We start from the raw sequence: 18044 nt of genomic DNA, 5'->3' as shown, positions 1-18044 counted from the left end.
AGCATCCGGTCCCTTTTCCAGACAGGGGGGCTGCCACACCTGCCACACGACCCCTCCACCCCCCCACTGCATCCCCCCCCCCCCCCCCCCCCCACCCCTTTCTGCCAGTCATCCTCTTCTCTCTTCCCGGGCGGAGGAATCTCCAGGCAGTTTGGGTTTCTGACTCTGTGCCTCTCGCTCTGAAGTTCGAGGCACGTTGCAGAAATGGGGCCGGGGGGGGGACGGGGACGGGGGGGGGGCGACTGTGACTGCGTGAAACCCAAAAGGCTGCCGGTTGCTACTTTAGCGCCGAAGCTGTTTTTCTCGTCGCCCTCAGATTTCCCAGCTTGCACCCCTTTCCCGGGTTCAAAGGGAGTCGCGCTCTTGAAAGGCGGCGGTAAACGTCTCGTCGTGTGTCTGCCGACGATTCCTTCTTCTTTTTATTTCTTTTTTTGTCTTGTCTGGGAGCCAGAGCCTCATTCTGTCAAGGGTCTGACATGACAGCAGATCACTGCCTTTGCCTTTTTTTGACATGCGCCGCTTTCGGATGGAACGTAGCTGTCCGCCGTCCCGGATTTGGAAGTGCGGTGTCGGGTCGGCCTGAACCGCGTGGAGAAACGGGGCCAAAGCGCGGGAGAATATTTGGGTCGGCCGGTGAGAGGCCGGCCGGGCGGGCGCGCTTTCGCCGACGTAAGGTCATGCCGGAGGTGAAGAGAAGGTGAAAGAAGATGGCGGAGAAACCGATTCTCTTCTGCGGGCTCAGGATGAATGATGGCGATAAACTGCCTGGTGGTCTCGGTGGTGAAACAGCGTTGAAAACTCCCGCTGCTGTAAAGTTCCGCTGTTTGCAGAGGAATGTGTGTACCTCACAGTTTGGGGCTGTGACAAAGCTTTAAATAACTACAGTTGAAATGTGGAGGTTGCAGGTTTGATTCCCAAGCAACCCACATGCAAAACGTTCACAACCCGAAAACATTCACACACACACACACACACACGTACACACACGGAAACACATACGGTCATGAGCGCACACACACACACACACACACACAGACACACACACACGTTTAAAAACTGATTACCAGATTGCAGGTGTCTAATCAGCATGTCTGATGTATACATTTGAATCCATTTCCCTCCCCCCTGTACCAGAAGTGCTGAGCGGCTGGTATGAAGGGGTCAGAGGTCACCCTCTGTGCCTGTACGCAGCGGAGTTAATCTGTCGGCTCCTCGCCCGCCAGCTCGCCGATATTAAATCGCTCTCCGTGTACCTGAGCTGCCCCGCCAACTTCATCCATATTTTATCTGCGCACAGATTTAATAGCGCAGCACTTTTTTTTTTACCGGGGGGTGTGTTTATTAGCCATTCGGGCGGGGGGGCGGGCGGGTGGGTACGCGCGTGCCGGGCGAATTCGGTTGTTCGCCCGGGCATGAGATGGAACGCCGAGGTTTTAAGAGAAGCCGTGGCCGTTCGTCGCCGTGTGCGCGCAAGTACCACCTCTCGCCCGATTGGCTGTCTGGCGGATAAGTGGACACACACAGGCTGGCAGTGAGCTGCTTCTCCTCGGAGTCGTAACTTTACCCCACTAACCGCCTGTTATTTCTAAGGGAGTCTGCTGCTGCTGCTGCTGCTGGTGCTACTGCTGCTGTTGTAACGTAGATTTACTGTCATTATCTGAGGAGTCTCTTTTTGAGGCCGTGGTGAGTGTGTAAATGTTTACGGAAAAAGGGCAGGTTGTGTGATTGTGCGCTGTAGCGCTCCCAGGCTTCCGTCCTGCACTGTACAATTTCTCTTTCCTGCTTTTTCCCCCTGCTCTCTCTCTTTCTCTCTGTTTATCTCTCTCTCTCTCACACTCCCTCACTTTCTCGCTCTCGCTCTCCCTCTCGCTTGTATTTCTTTCTTTTTTTTACGGGCCTGGAGGGCGTTTGGTGTGTTTGGACGGGAGGTTTGGTGTTCTGTGTGTGGACGGAGGTCAAGCGGTAGAAAAAGGTTTTTACTAAACGTGGGTGAGTTATTCCCTCTCACCGGAGGGAAGAGGAGCAGAGGTGCTGGTGCTTTACCTGGGGCCTGTTCTGCCCTGCGGTGTCATTAGTGCTTTCTGCGAGGCTGGCTTCCGATTGGCCCTGGCCTATTGCTACAGTGCCTCTCAGTGCCCTCTGATTGGACCGTAATGGAGGATATTGCTTCAGTATTACAGGGTTTCCTGCCAAGTTTTTGCTGCTATAGAATGTCAGGGGGGGTCTGTCTGTTCCTGTTCTGTTATTTTATAAGTGCAGGTGTTAATGTGCTAAGAAGTGCATTAAAATTCATGTTTTATTATGCATCATAAATGACCATTGTTTCACATTCCATTTCACCTTTTGTGTGTGAGTGTGCATGCGTGTGAGTCAGCCTATAACTGTCACATGATGTGGACTCATTTCCTTTCCTTTCTTCTCTGATTATTTCTTCCTTTCTTGCTCTTTTTCTGCCTTTCTCTCTTACCCCCCTCCCTCCCTCTCTCTCTCTCCCTCTCTCTCTCTTTCTCTCTCTCTGATCTCTCTGGTCTCCTTCTGCTGTTGTTGAAATCCCGCAGCAGGGGGTTATGGGTAAAGGACCGCTCACACTGTGAAGGTTGTCTCTGACTCACTTGCTGAGACAAGGTCAACTGGATCCCACATCTTGGGGGTGGGGTGGGGGGAACCCCCCTCTCCAAATTACGTCACACCCCCTCCTCGAATCACTCCCCCCTGAATCACAAACCCCTCTCGATCACCCCTGAATCAAAACCCCTCACCCAATCACCCCCCAAATGTGTAGACAGTCAGGATAAAAAATACAGACATTGTCACACTAAGGGAGAGATACGATACGATGCAGGAATGCTGTGAATTTAATTTCCGTGACACACGGAAAAATCCTGTACTGTACAGTTTACTGTTGCACACAGCTGTTCAATTTACATACGCTGCCGTAGATGTCCTGGGAATATGTAGAATTTCACGTTGATGTAATTCCCTTAATGTCTGCATCTCTTTATGATTTTTATATTTCCTAGGACATCTGCGTTGAGATTGTCAAAGAAATTATTTAACTAAAAAAAAACATAATGGCATTTTCCTATTTTTTTTCGCTTAATAAATAAATTAAAGAGGCAGCTGTGAAAATTGCAGAGGGACGCAGAAATAAGTGTTGCAGAAACTCACAGTTAGCATCCCGTATCCCACAGCATGTTACTGTAGGTCTGTAATGGATATCCCCAAACGGGACACCAGAGAGAATTTGGCAGTTTGGGTGCAGATGGATCCACGTTATTCACTGCTCAGAATCCCACTCTGTGAAGTTGACTTGGCATTCAATGCTGGCACAAGGGACATTGATCATTGATTGGTCGTGATCAACAAAATTTATTATTGGATCCATGCGGTCTATGACGAAGAGCAAGATTACATTTAGAGCCCTTTCTGCAGTCTCCTCTCTGTTGCGCTTGTTTTTTTGGTTTAAAATATTGAGTTTCTGTCTTTTTTCTTTCTTCATTCCCTCATTCCTTCCATCTCCTTCACTTCTTTTCCAGTTCCCTTCGCTGTGTGATGCGCAGGTGAGCAGGATGCCCCCGTGAGTGTGTGCTGTGTGTTATCCGGACACTGAGGGGGGTGGCACAGTCCCGGTTCCCCCCCACCGTTGTGATTCTGGTTGCCTTTGGTTACCTCGGGGATGATGGATGCGTCTCTCGTACCACGGGGACGCCGCGGTCCTCCCTGCGCGTGATGCCCCGGTTACCGTGGCAACCCCTCCCCTGCGTCGCTCGGTAAGACCTCTCTTCCCACCCATGTCTTGGACAAAGACCAGGGCCCTATATTAAAAAAAAAAAAAAAAAAACCTGTTAAGAGTAATAGAGCTGATCTAGGATCAGCTTGGGCCATTTAGCTCATGTTGGTTTCGCTTCCAGTGTGGACATGGATGCCTGATCCTAGATCAGCATGCCTGCTCAGAGTGGCTTTATTGAATATGGGGCCCTGGCGTGGTTGTGATAAAGTAAGCAGAACAGACACTATAGGCTCAGTCATTAACCTGTTGCATGTGGATTTCATAGCTGTGTCAATGGCGTAAATAACTGTTCTAATGGGAGAGGGAGGGAATTTGAAACATGGAGATGTTTGCCTGGTAACCACACAGAGAGGAGTGCTGGTCACTGTGCTCCCATACCCAGGTAGAGCTGCTCCAGGATAAGGGGGATTCATATTTAATGCCAGCCTGAGGTCAGGTTATAGCTCCACTGCTTTACTGTCTTCTTAAAGCCTCACGTCTGTGTGTCATGGGACTCAATCCCGAGCTGTTCTCTCTCTCTCTCTCTCCCCCTCCTCTCTCTCCCTCTCCCTCTCCGTCCCTCTGTGGTGTGAATAAGAGTGCCATCCTGCAGTGTTTACAGACTCACAGTGCCCTTGATCATGGGGGGGGGGTCTGGGTTTTGATGGCAGGAGATGCCCTTGTAGCCTCTCTCTGGGACTGGCTGCTGAGGTCTCCCTCTCCGTGCCACAGCACAAAGCCCTGTGAGTCAGGTCTGGGGTTGGGGTGGGGGGGGGGGGGGGGGTGCTCAAAAACGGGGTTGAGGGGGCAGGGGGGGGCACCGTCTTTGTCCTGACCGCATCAAGGCCTTCCCCGTCTCCCTTGGTTATTCGGCTATTTTCGGAGAGCGCCCGTCTCTGCCGCCCGTCTCTTCGCCTCCAGAAGGCTTTGCGGCAGCCTGGGGCGGGCGGGGACCCGTGCCCTGATTGGCCCGCTCGTCAGGAGCGCGAGAGGGGCGAACCTCAAACCCCCCCCCCCCGTCCCTGCAGACCCGAGGGGGCCGTCCCAGGCCGCAAAGTGCCACTGCCCAACCAATCAGAAACGGCGCGGGCTGTGCCCTCCTCGACCCCTTTGGGGGTGGGGCTCGCGGGTTCGAATCCAACGCAGCTGTGCCCCGGAGCTAGAAGGAGATCACTGCCTCTCCACCACTCCGGCTGCTTGAACCAGTTCAGAGATTCACACGTTTCATTGGATGAAAGTCCCGGCTAAATGGATTTATATCGGTGAAAGGGGTTCTGGTTCAAAGAACTGCGAGCGAGAGTGATGGTGAAGGGTGAAGTATTTTTGCATGCGAATGTGCTTCTGTAAGGACAGTCGGACCCTTGAGAACAAAACTAAACCCGCAAAGCGCACACTTCAGGGCCAAGGTCGCTGAAGGTCACCGAGTCCTGCCGAGAATAGAAAAGGCTAAAAGCACCCACATAGCAGAATCTCGACTTTGTATATTTGTTCTGTATTGATTTTTCCTTTTGCTTCTTTATATAATATTTTGATTTCATTTGCAGAACAGACATAGGTGATAGGTGATATATCTACAAAGCATATGAATAATTTAGTGTTTTATATTTATACACACACACTACATGGCCAAAAGTACACTACATGGCTGAAAGTATGTGAACACCCGAACATCACATCCAGTTGTGCTAGTCGAACACCTCATTCCAAAACCATGGGCATTAATATGGTGTTGGTCCCCCCCTTTGCTGCTATAACAGCCTCCACTCTTCTGAGAAGGCTTTCCACTAGATTTTGGTTGGGCGATCGGGCCTGGCTTGCAGTCGAAGTTCCAGTTCATCCCAGAGGTGTTTGATGGGGTTGAGGTCTGGGCTCTGTGCTGGCCAGTCAGGTTCTTCAGCACCAAACAAAGCAAAACCATTTCTTTACGCATCTTGGTTTGTGCACGAGGACATTGTCATGCTTAAATGGGAAAGGGTCTTCCCCAGACTGTTGCCACAAAGTTTGAAGCACACAATTCTCTAGAATATTATTGTATGCTGTGGCATTATTTCTCTTCACTGGAACTAAGGGGCCTAGCCCAAACCTTGACAAACAGCCCCAGACCGTGATTCGTCCTCCACCAAACTTTACAATTGGCACTATGCATTCGGACAAGTAGCGGTCTCTTAGCATTCTGCCGAACCCATTCATCCATCAGGCTGGAAGATGGTTCAAGTGTGATTCATCACTCCAGAAAACCTGTTTCCACTGCTCCAGAGTCCAATGGTGATGTGCTTCACACCACTCCAGCTGATGCTTGGCATTGCGCATGGTGATCTTGGGCTTGTGTACAGCTGCTCGGCCGTGGAAACCCATTTCATGAAGCTCTTGACGAGCAGTTCTCATGCTGACATTGTTTCCAGAGGCAGTCTGGAACTCGGTAGTGAGTGTTGCAACCAAGGACAGACCATTTCTATGCGCTACGCATTTCAGCGCTCTGCGGTCCTGTTCTGTGAGTTTGTGTGGCCTACCGCTTCAAGGCTGGGCTGTTGTTGCTCCCGGACATTTCCACTCCACAATAACAGCACTTGCAGGTGACCAGGGCAGCTGCAGCGGGAAGAACTTCTGGGTAATATCTGTCTTTGAGCAACACTACAGCACGGCTGTGAACCGTCTCCAGTTTGCCTTGCTACCATTAAATTTCAATTGAATTTTCACAATGAGGGTCATTTAAAAAAAAGTGCGAAACTCTTTGCCAAAGACATATACGAAATTATATTTTGTATTGTATAACAGAGGTTTGCTTTTGGGGAAATTCTAGTAACTTTGAATTACCTATTTTTTCCTGCGCTCACCGGAATTAAAAAAAAAAAAAAAGCAGAAGATTACATTAAAGTGCTTTCATTCATTCCTTCTTAATAAATGGGCTGTAATTTATCCCACTTTAATGTTTTAGTGCATGTACCTAATGAGGGTTTCCACTGAGGGGACCTTTGTCTTTTGGAAGGAACAGGTGAACACGGTGCTTTGTACAAGTAATGTAGCAGAAGAGCAGTTTTCTTTTATAAGGAGCAGGAGTTTTTCAGCAGTAAAAGAAGCTTTATAAGCATTTAAACGTTCAGGAAACTCAACTCAGATTGTGATTACATTCCTCAGAAATGACAATTGATTGTCTTCTTAATATTTATTTCAAGTTTTTTTTTAAAAGCGCAATTGTAACCATAAAATTGTAGTAAAAGAAAAAAAGCATATTGCTTTCTCAGCATCCAGAGAAGGGGCATTGCTCCGGGATTTTTAACTTAGCTTGCCTTACCTGCACAAGAGCAGAAAGAACGTCATTTACATATTACATGAATGGGTTTCACTGGACTTAAAGTTCTTACGTAACTAACACCCAGTTAACCCCACCCACTGAAAACCTGCCGGTTAGGCAAGGCGGAAAGCAAGCCAATTTCAGCATAGGCTTTGATATGTTCTGCAAGAATCATTAAAAAATATTTCTCGGCAATTTGTGAACGCAGAAAGTATTAAAACAACACGTCAGCAAAGAATTCACAGACTTCAGTTCCCTGTACCTTTAAAGAAGCCTCATGAACACTTAGAATGCCCCTACAAATACATTCCCTGGGTTTCACCTGTCTCATAAACCACCAGAGGTGCGTTTGTTCTGCAGGGGGCGTTGGGGGTACGTTTTTGTCACTGAGTCAGTCAGGGAGGGGTCTGGCCTGGATTCAGCCCCAGGGACACGTGGGGGGCGCCTGGCTCTCTCTCGCTGCTGGGTCTGAGGGAGTTTGATGAAGAGGAAGAGCAGGAAGGAGAGGGGGGAGTACGGAATGGAGAGGTGTGAATGAGGTGCAGGACAGGTAATGGGGTAGCTTTTCATCTTGAGGGGAATATTAGTTTTAGGCACTGTGCTTTTTTAACTCTGTCAAGTTGTGGTCTGCATGATTTAAAAAAAAAAAACATCTTCAGAGGGGGCTGAAGAATATCTCTCTATCTCTGTCTAACTATACCATCTTATTTATTGATATCTTTGTCTTTCAGTCCCCTCTCTCTATCTCTCACTTGCTCTCCCTCCCTCCCTCCCTCCCTCCCCATCTCCCCTGGTATCTGGGCTTGCCATCACCATTTTTCTTTTTCCGCCCTGTCAGTTCTAATATGTTCGGGTCAAACATAATCTAAGATATAGAACTTTTTTTTCCCTTCAAAATAAAAGATGCGGCGTTGTCTTCAAGCAAGAAGAATCTCCAAAGGGGTTGCATTAATATATTACCTTCAGATGTCACACTTGCGACAACATGCTTATCACACCATTGATTTTGAGAGTGACACTTTTATTCGAGTCGATAACTGTGTCGATGCTGCCGTTCATCACGCCTAACATGCAGTCATATCCATGGGGGGGCAGGGGGGGGGGGTCAGGCAGAGAGGAGAGGTGTTGGAGGTGGCGACTCTGGTTGTAGTATAATTAATGCCATAATGACTTTCCTTTAAACTGCATGGTTCTTTATCAGCCCCATCGAAACCCCTCTGCCTGCTCATGGGTGCGAGAGACCTGCTAATTTCCCCTAATTCCTGTCTGCCGATCGGCGTCATTAATACTGCCTAATCCCCCCCCCCCCCCCCCCCCTTACTGAGTGTCACTGCATCATATCGTCCCATATATCAGACACCGCTGAGCTCTCAATAGCCCTCTGTCAGTGAGCCTACTGCATGAGGGAGCAGCTGGAAGAGACCACGTTCCACCCACCTACCTCTCTCTCTCTCTCTTTCTCCCTCTATCTCTCTTCCTCTCCCTCCCTCTCTCTCTCTTCCTTTCTCTCTCTCCCTCTCTCTTTTCTCTCTCTCCCTCTCCCTCACTCTCCCTTCATCTCTCCCTCCCTTTCCCATTCTCTGTGTGTGTAGGTTACTTTACCCCTGTGTGTGTGTGTGTGCATGTCTCTGTGTTTGTGAAAGTGTGTGTGTGTTATTTTACTCCAGTGATGTTGGAGTGGAATTCTGCTTAAGTCTGTATTAATAACTGTCCCCTTCTTCATACTGTGCGGGCGTAGAACACTCTTTTAGGGGGCTTTAAGGAGGGGGGGGTACTTTTCAGTTCCCTCTGTTTTAAGCTGGTAACCCCCCCCTCCTCGCTCCCATTTATAGCTGCTTACTGCTGTAGGCTTCATAATGGGGTTAGAACACCTCCACCTGTAAAAAATATGTTTGTGAAGACCTGTGGGTGATGTGTACCTGATATGTGATAAACATAAGAGAGGGGGGGCGTGGTGAGGGGCTGCTGCTGAGAGGGTACTGTGGGGCTGCAGGGGGTTGTGGGGTGCTGTAAGGTAGCAGGGCTGCAGGGGGGGGTTGGGTGGGGGCACTGGCGTAGCAGGGCTGCAGGGGGGTGGGGTGGGCATGTCAGGTAGCAGGGCTGCAGGGGGTGGGACTGTGGGGCTGCAGGGGGTTGTGGGGTGCTGTAAGGTAGCAGGGCTGCAGGAGGGGTTGGGGGAGACACTGTGAGGTAGCAGGGCTGCAGAAGTGGTTGGGGGGGCATTGTGGGGTAGCAGGGCTGTAGGGGGGTTGGGGGGGTGTATTGTGGGGTAGCATGGGCTGCGGGGTGGGGGGGGGGGGTTGGGGGGGCACTGTGAGGTAGCAGGGCTGCAGAAGGGGTTGGGGGGCACTGTGAGGTAGCAGGGCTGCAGGGGGGGTTGGGAGGATTATTAATTTCCAGCAGTACCATCATGCAGCTGCAGGCTGGGAGTGAGGCTCTGGTGTAATGAGAATGGTCTGAGCAGAAGATGAATGGCTCCTAAAGTGAACCATTTAGATGCAACCAGGCTTCAATCTGGATGGTGACTAATAACCACCCCCCACACCCCCCCCCACACACACTCGCACACACACACATGCACACACAGTCAAACGCACACACACATGGTCAAAGGCACACACACAGATTCAAATATACATACACACACGCAAATGCTGCCATAAACAGTTACACATACATAAAAGCTGAATTCTACTCAAATGCTTTTTTATGTATTTACATGTGACTCTTATGCTGTTACTTACAGTGAAGTGTGTGAGAGTGTGAGAGAATGTGTTTGTCTGTGTGTGTGTGTATGTGAAAGAGAGAGAGGGAGTGTGTGACAGAGACGGAGTGTCAGTGTGTGTGTGTGTGTTTGTGTGTGAGAGAGAGTGTCACTGTATGTATGTGTGTGTGTGTGTGTGTGTGTGTGTGATAGGGAGTGTGTGACAGAGACAGATTGTCGGTGTGTGTGTATGCGCATGCATGTGTGCGAGAGAGAGGGACAGAGTGTGTGTGTGTGTGTGTGTGAGAGAGAGAGGGACAGAGTGTGTGTGTGTGTGTGTGTGTTTGTGTGCGTCGGGGGTGGGAGGGTGTCAGAGTTCAAGGCATGCACAGAATTACCCTGATTTATGGTGCAGTGATGTGGTGTCTGTTGGGGGGGGGTTTACGGTTGATGAATTGCTGGCGGCGTTACTGGGGGGGGGGGGAGCTTTTTACAGCTACCTGGCGAGGGGACTTCCGCCTTGTTTGGCGGGGGCCTGAAAAATGGGCCGTCGCCCGCTGCTCCCGCCATTTTTCTTGCTTTGCGTCCGCAGGTACGTCATGTCCTCCTAAAGCGTGTGATAAGTTTCTGAAAAACGTGCTTTTTAAAACAACTTTACTCCGATGCTTTCTGGAGGACCGAGCCGCTGCTGGTAGCGGGAGTGTCTGCGCGGGAGACAGGAGAGCTTTCTGCGTAAGGGATCGCTCTGCCTGGGCCTCAGACACAAACTAATTACAGCGTGAACCTTCCCTCCAAACGTATAATCATTACATCACACACCTCCAAAAAGCATGACCGCTAAACTTGACCGCCCAGCCCAAAACCCACACACCACACTCCCTGCCCCTGGAAAGCAGTCAAAAATCAAACATCCCAACGGAAAATAACCATCAATTTTAAATAGTTCCAGTTCGGGATGCTGATTGGTCAACCAGCTGCGCTGGCGAGGCCCGATGTTCGTGACACAATGGAATGCCTGTACATCATTTTAATATCATTGTGACTTCCACCGACGTAAATGTGCCGGCTATCAAAACATTGTAATGTCAACCGCAATAAAAAATGACTTAACATCTCATTAAGCCTCCCTGGCACAAAGCTGAGATTGGTTATTTTATTTCCGTTGGGTTGTCTGAAGAAATAAAACAACCGCTAACAAAGTTCAATATAAATATGATTTTGAGAGAATGCTAGCTAAGTTCAGAAATGGGACTAATGTCGCTTTGTGATCAAGTAACTTTTTAGATTGTGGAAGGATACACCTAATAGCCTGTTAGTTTTGTCTTTAGAATGGTCTGACGTAACACTGCTAGCAATGCCAAAATATTACAAAAAATACAAGATGGCTCCAAAAATGAGTGTTAATCTAATCGAACTGCTGAAGAAGAGGTGGAAGTGCAGGTCTCACGGTTTGCTCCAGGTGGCACAGAGGTGTGTGTGTGCGTGTTTGTGTGCGTGTGCGTGTGCATGTGCATGTGTGTGTAAATATCGCCAATCCCTGCCTCAAAGCCTCACCTCAGACAACACTGGGCTGTAGATGAATGGGGGGGGGTCTGCTTTTGTTTTCATGACCTCTGACCCCCTGACCCCAGATGCTGGAGCTGAAAATGAATCCAGCGATCAGTGTCGGATCCCTCGCCCCTTACGCCCAGGGCCTGCCTTCTCATGTCAGGAAGGCTTCCCCCAGGCACTGTGTGAAAAAGCTGGGGCGGGGGGGAACCCCTCGGGTATGCTCCCCAAACCCCCCCCCCCCCGGAACAGAGGCTGATTTGGGTTCCCCCCCCGTTCCTGTACTTCCACGCGCTGAGCGCTTCGCTGAACAGCACTGCGCTAAGCGCTCAAACCACAGGACGAGCGCTCCCTCAGAAACAGCCCGCTCATTTCCCCACGCCTGCGGTTCGGAGTGAAATGCAGAGATAAAGCTGTTATCAGTGCTGTACAGTATATTCAAGAGAGTGTGATTGAATTACAGTCCGTTCACTGAGACTACGGGGCTGTAATTAAACTGTAATTTGACTTTGTACAGTTAGCTGGGTGGCTAGGCTACGGTGGTGTTTCCCTCCAATTTCACTGCTTGGCAGTCATGACCTCATCAGAAAAGATATTCCTTCATAAATTTTCATGTTTTATTTTTGTTGTGATGAAGACAAGATGTTACACTGCAGCATAAGGATTTTTGGAGAGAGGGTGAGCGTGCGCATGAGAGAGAGAGGAGAGAGAGAGAGAGAGAGAGAGAGAGAGAGGCTTGTGTGATAGACATGGACCTGATCACCAGCGTTGTATCAGTGACTTTCCTGCGCTGGGGCTGTGTAAATTGATCTTTTGCGATTTCTCTGGGTGACAGTGTCTGCCGGGGGGTGGATAAATCGTTCCGGGCTCTGCCCCCGCTATCGATCCCCAGGACCTGGGGGGGGGGGGGGGTGGGGCGGTGGGGCCTGTCGCAGTAAGCATGCAGGGGTGCAAGTCTTCAGGAGGCAGCTGTCCAGTAAGCATGCAGTGTGGCAGTAGCAAGCTTCAGTAAGCATGCAGCCTGTTGGCAGTAAGCATGCAGCCTGTGCAGTAAGCATGCAGCCTGTGCAGTAAGCATGCAGCCTGTGGCAGTAAGCATGCAGCCTGTGGCAGTAAGCATGCAGCCTGTGGCAGTAAGCATGCAGCCTGTCACAGTAAGCATGCAGCCTGTGCCAGTAAGCATGCAGCCTGTCACAGTAAGCATGCAGCCTGTGGCAGTAAGCATGCAGCCTGTGGCAGTAAGCATGCAGCCTGTGGCAGTAAGCATGCAGCCTGTGGCAGTAAGCATGCAGCCTGTCGCAGTAAGCATGCAGCCTGTCGCAGTAAGCATGCAGCCTGTCGCAGTAAGCATGCAGCCTGTGGCAGTAAGCATGCAACCTGTGGCAGTACGCATGCAGTAAGCATGCAGCCTGTCGCAGTAAGCATGCAGCCTGTGGCAGTAAGCATGCAGATGTGCAGGTCTTCAGGAACGCTGTCCGCTGGGTTAAAATATGCGATTCGGTGCTGGGAACTCGGTTTGGAGCACGCTCTAATGCGATGTGGAGAAAATGAGGAATCCTGGAGATGTAACATTGTACTGAAGTACTGAAAATATTGTAACTAGTTGGGCCAGATAGCTGAAACAGCACCTTTATAAATACATTCACACCGGAGTGTACATCCTTTCTACACCATATGTGTGTTTTCTTCCCTTTCCTGATGAAGTGATTCAAATGAGAGCAGGCTATGTTACATAAATGTAAGATTACCTTTGAATGAATGAGTGTAAATAATGGCTTACAAATGTGAGCGTAGGTGTTGGATGTTCAGCTCAGTTGTAAATTAAATTGTGTGTGCGAGAGTGTGTGTTTGTGTCTGTGGGCTCTATGTTTGATCGCGTATGTGAAAATGTCTCCCTTCTCTGTGTAATTTTGAGCGCACACGAGAGTGTGTACACGCCCATTTATTTGCATGTGCTAGGTGTGATGGTGTGTGTGCATTTGTGTGTCCGTGAGTGTGTATATGCATGCATTTACGGAAGTTGGTGTCCATGAGTGTGGGTATCTGTGTGTGACTGTCTGTGAGTGTGGGTATGCGTGCATGTGAGTGTGTGTGTGCGTGTGTTTGTCCTGCGAGTGTCTGTGTCTCTGTGTGTTTGTGTGTTTGCGTGTGTGTGTGAATGTTTGTGTGCGTGCGTGCGCTGTGTGTGTGTGCGCACGTGTGTGTGTGTGCGCCGCATGTGTGTGTGCGTGTGTGTGCGTGTGTGTGTGCGCGCGTGTGCGTGTGTGTGCGCGCGTGTGGTGTGTGCTGGCGTGTGCGGTGTTGGGGCGCTGTGTGTGCGCGCGCGTGTGTGTCGCGCGCCGCTGTGTTTGTGGCGCGTGCTGTGGCGTGCTGTGTGTTGTGTGCGTGGTGTTTGTGTGTGCGTGCGTGTGTGTGTGGTGTGTGTGTGTGTGCGTGTGTGTGCGTGTGTGTGTGTGTGAATGTTTGTGTGTCTGTGTGCGTGTGCGTGCGCGTGCGCGTGCGCGTGTGTGTGTGTGGGCAGTCCCTGCCTCTCTGCTTGGAAAGCGGCTCTAATGGTCTGGGGGCAGGGGGCTCATGGCTGTATTGTTTCAGTCCTCAGCAGCAGGTCACCCTCACGTGAAGCGCTTTCCCTTTGATGCGTGGCGGGCCGGGAGCAGCTACCCACAATGCATCACTGTCTCTTCTGTTCTGCGGTCTGAAGTGATTGGTGACCGTTGAGCAGGCGTTCTCTCGCAGGTTCCTCCGCCTGTGACCCTCACTCCTGGGGGTCAGGCTCACAAATTATCCCCCCCCCGTCACCCCCACCGGCCGGGGGCACGTCTCTCTGTGTCATCGTCACGTTAACACTGGAGTTTCACACTGGTGTGAATCAGCCTGGAGTGATTTGGCCCTGTCAGAGAGGAAGAGCAGAACTGAATTTACACACGGCGGAGTTTCACGCTCGATTTGACACAGTTCTGGGTTCTAATCTTGATTACAAATTACAGGCCAAGATGAATAACCCATTCAACACATGTTCTTGTGTGCGCACAAGCCTACATAAACACACAATCCTGCATATGAATACACACATCTGCATATAAACACAAACCTACATATTAACACATAATCCTGTATATAAACGCACAGTCCTGTGTATAAACAACACAGTCCTGCATATAAACACACACACCTGTATATAAACACACACACGTCCATATAAACACACAGTCCTGTATATAAACACACAGTCCTGTGTATAAACACACACATGTCCTTATAAACACACAGTCCTGTGTATAAACAACACACATGTCCATATAAACACACAGTCCTGTATATAAACACACAGTCCTGTGTATAAACAACACACATGTCCATATAAACACACAGTCCTGCATATAAACACACACACCTGTATATAAACACACATGTTCATATAAACACACAGTCCCGTGTATAAACAACACAGTCCTGCATATAAGAGCACAGGATCCTGCATGCCATTAATTGGTTGCGAAGCACAGGCGATATTGTGGTCGAGTCCATTTAAGTAACCTTTAGAATGAGGATCTGTATGAATGCTGGGATTGTGGTAATGGCAGACTAAGTGTGTGCGGCTCGTATTTCGCTCTGTGCCGGCAGGTGATCCATCCAAACCTACAGAACCCGTACACACACGGGAGGGGGAGGAGGAGGAGGAGAAGAGGAAGAAGAGGGGTGTAGAAACGTGAAGGAGGACAGGTCAGTGACTTAAAAAATCCGGTTGTGTTGATTGGTGACTGGTAGGGATGGAGGTGCGGTCCTTCTTCCCAAACTTGCATGTGCAATTCATCAATATCCTCGGAACAGACGTGTGTTCCACAGTCCAGCGGTGCAGTGAAATGCTGTGGTGCTTAAAGTGAAATTTTTTGAGATGAGACTTCCAGAGTCCAAATGACTACAGAAGAGAGTGGCTGAAGTGGCTCATAATTTGATGGGTAAGGAGGCTACACTCCTCAGGATTTCTGGGGTACCGGTTTTGGGGTTTGGGGGTGGGGGGTGTAACTACTGCAGAGATCAGTGCTAGGACCCCTGGACACCTCCTGACCTTTGACCTTTGTCCTGAACGACGAATCACCACAAGTGTCCTTCAGGGTATTGGGGGTGGACTGACCTCTATATCCTGGGCCAGAGTGAGGGGATGGGGGTGGCGATTGGAGGGGGGGGGGGGGGGTCATCTTCACCCTTTATCCTGCTTGTCTGCCTCTGTGTCCCCTGCCCAGCCAAACGCCCCCGTGACTCTGGACCATTGCTCGCCTCTCCTGTCATGGTCTCATTCATGCTTGTCTAGCGTCACCATTAATGTTGTTTCCAGGGGACTCGAGGACCCCCCCTCCCTCGCCGGGTCGTACCCCCCATTGTCCTCATTAGGTGGGGGGGCAGAGGAGAGAAAGGGCTCCCCGTTTCCCATAACCCCCCCCCCCCCCGGAAGGGAGAGGGGTATGATGTAATGTTAGCTGAGCAGCACCTCCTGTCACTGAGACTGAGAGAAGAAGCGTGGGCGGACATGTTTATAGGGACGTTGTTTTTAAAAAAAGAGGAAGGGGTGTAAAAAGGGAAAAAAAAAAACAGAGAAAGAGGATAAAATGGGTGGCCGCAACTGAATCTACACTCTCTCTCTCTCTCTCTGTCACTGCCTCTCTCTCTCTCTTGCTCTCTCATGAGCACACGCACACGCACAAACAGATATACGTGCATTCGGACACTAATGGAAAGCAGAGTTCAAATGGATAATTCAGCAAAAAGCACACCAAATCCTCTAAAGATTTTAAACAGAGGAATAAATAAATAAATAAACATATAAACTGAAGCGCCACATTTGAACACCGGGGTACTTTTCGTGTTTTCTACATCATGCTGAGTTTTTATAGTGCTGTTAAAAAAGGTTTCAGCTTCTGCCCCCCCCCACCCTCCACCTCCCCCCCTCTTCAAACTCTTTTTTCTTTTCCCAGGGTGGTGGCGGGGTAGGGGCGCTTTCTTCTCTCCTCTCGCTGTGAATATCACGGCCACCGATTTTCTGCGGAGTGCGAATTAGGAGACCCCAAATTAAGTGGTAATGGAGAAACCGGGGTCTCTAAAAAAATAAAATAAATTTTTTTTTAAATGCGGTTGCCGTGGCGACGGTCGCCCTCATGCCGCGCGCACGCACAGCCCCCCCCCCGCGGTTTCCCGCCGATTTATCTGCGAAGCGCACGATTGGGCGTTAAAGCAGCCGCCGCCGCCGCCGCGCACTCCGCGGAGCCCGCCGTCCTTTCGCACCGCGCCCATCATCACACGCCGTTTATCTGCAAACCGCCAACGCTCGGTCCCGCCTCGCCGCAGTGTCACCCGGGGGGGGGGGGGTCGGGCAGGGAAGGGGCACCACCGATGCCTGCAGTGTCCCTGGGGGACCTGTATGGTGCGCTGCTGCTCACTCTCACTCAGCACTCGATCGTGCAGTTAACTGGCCTCGCCTGGCTTCCTTGGGTCTGACCAGGCTTGCTGATTTTGAGGCGAACAGGGAAAACCCAGCTGACCCCGCGGATCTCTGAGACCAGAGCAGCAGACTCCCAGTGCGCTGTCCTGGGGGGGTGACGTACAGAAGAATGGCAAATTAAAGAAAACTGTGCTCAAAATGAATGGATGGTGAATCCCTCGCCTCTGTTATAGAGATATTCATATAAATACGTTAACCGATCTTTAGTGAAATGTTTTGCAATGTGATCTTCTTGACGTCTGTTGCTGCTTTGTCTCATAAAACAAACAACAGATTTCTCATCAGCCGTTTATTTTAAATGCTTTTAAAAAGCGGCAGCTAACAAATCTTTTACCGAATGTGGGGTGGGGTGGGGGTGAGGTGGGGGGGGTTCTTCTTAAAGAGCAATGTGTAATATTTCGCACCCTTTCTCTTGGGCTATGTTAAAGAGAAAAGGCGCTCCTGTAACAACACCTATTACAGGTGTTGGGAGCTGGTGTGCGGGTTCCTGTTGACTGACGGGGCCTCCAGGAATCCGCTGCCGCCTGGATCTGCCGCCTGTTCCCGAGAAGCCAGGAGAGCGACGTCAGTCCCCGCACTGAACCGCAAGCGCACCCCCAAACCCCCCCCTCCCTCTGCGCCACGCTGGCGTATACGTGGGCCGGGCGGGGGACCCCCTTTTAAGAAGCCTCTGAGGTCGCCTGCTGGTCGTGCGGTCTGGTTTTGGGAGAGCTGGCCCAGTTCTCTGGCTGGTGAGATGCGGGGAGCGCTCTGCCACCCCCCCCTCCTCTGTGCCACGCTGGCATTTATGTAGGCACAGGGTGACCCCTTTTAAAAAGACGCTGGGCTGCGGTCTGGTTTTGGGGAGCTGGCCCAGTTCTCTGGCTGGTGAGATGTGGGGAGCGCTCTGCCACCCCCCCCCCCCTTGCCTCCTCTGTGCCACGCTGGCGTTTATGTGGGCACAGGGTGACCCCTTTTAAAAAGACGCTGGGTCATGCGGTCTGGTTTTGGGGGAGCTGGCACGTCCCATCCCCCCCCCCCCCCCTCGTGAGGGTGGCACGCACACACCGGTGCGTTTCTGTGCCAGGAGACGGCAAAGCCCTCGCGCCAGGGAGCGCCGTCAGGTCCCCCGCGCCGCCGCTGAGCGGGACCATCGGACCGCTTCATTACCGTCATCGGACCGCTTCATTACCGCCGCGCCGGCCAGACAGCCAGGGCCGCCGCCGCCGCCGCCGCCGCCAAGAAGCGCGTCCAG

At 50.8% G+C, this 18044-nt stretch overlaps 1 long non-coding RNA gene across 1 annotated transcript in view; it reads left to right on the top strand.

Moving 5' to 3' along the window:
- Window positions 1-17645, top strand: part of LOC135240913 (uncharacterized) — a 107219-nt gene extending 89574 nt beyond the window's left edge. The window contains exons 2-3 of the long non-coding RNA XR_010325829.1: window positions 14938-15036; window positions 17273-17645. This is a non-coding gene — a long non-coding RNA (uncharacterized LOC135240913). The remainder of the gene's footprint in view (window positions 1-14937; window positions 15037-17272) is intronic.
- The last annotated feature ends 399 nt before the right edge of the window (window positions 17646-18044 follow it).

The sequence above is a fragment of the Anguilla rostrata genome, chromosome 15, assembly GCF_018555375.3.
Source record: "Anguilla rostrata isolate EN2019 chromosome 15, ASM1855537v3, whole genome shotgun sequence".
NCBI lineage: Eukaryota > Metazoa > Chordata > Actinopteri > Anguilliformes > Anguillidae > Anguilla > Anguilla rostrata.
This window is presented reverse-complemented; position numbering and strand designations above follow the sequence as displayed.